This window comes from Nematolebias whitei, chromosome 15, assembly GCF_014905685.2.
Source record: "Nematolebias whitei isolate Nwh7 chromosome 15, NemWhi1, whole genome shotgun sequence".
Taxonomy (NCBI): domain Eukaryota; kingdom Metazoa; phylum Chordata; class Actinopteri; order Cyprinodontiformes; family Rivulidae; genus Nematolebias; species Nematolebias whitei.
The window spans coordinates 40,814,049-40,814,673 of record NC_056512.1 but is presented as its reverse complement, the minus strand read 5'-3'; positions in this window follow the sequence as shown (position 1 = coordinate 40,814,673).

Sequence of the window (625 nt, the reverse complement as noted above, 5' to 3'; positions counted from 1 at the left end):
AGCATGGTCTTGTTAGCAGCATGGTCCTGTTAGCAGCATGGTCCTGTTAGTAGTGTGGCTCTGTCAGCAACACAGTCCTGCTAGTAGCATGGTCCCGTCAGCAGTGCATTCCTGTTAGCAACGTAGTTCTGTCTGCAGCGTGGTCTTGTTGGCAGCATGGTCCTGTTAGCAGTGTGGCTCTGTTAGCAGCGCAGTCCTGCTAGTAGCACGGTCCTGTCAGCAGTATGGCCCTATTAGCAGCATGGTCCTGTTAGCAGCATAGTCCTGTTAGCAGCATGGTCCTGTTAGAAGTGTGGTCCTGTTAGCAGCATGGTGCTGTCAACAGCATGGTCTTGTTTGCAGCATGGTCCTGTTAGCAGTGTGGCTCTGTTAGCAGCGTAGTCCTGCTAGTAGCACGGTCCTGTCAGCAGCATGGCCCTATTAGCAGCATGGTTCTGTTAGCAGCATAGTCCTGTTAGCAGCATGGTCCTGTTAGAAGTGTGGCTCTGATAGCAGCTCAGTCCTGCTAGTAGCACGGTCCTGTCGACAGCATGGTCCTGTTAGCAGTGTGCCTCTGATAGCAGCTTAGTCCTGCTAGTAGCACGGTCCTGTCAACAGCATGGTCCTGTTAGCAGCATGGTCCTGT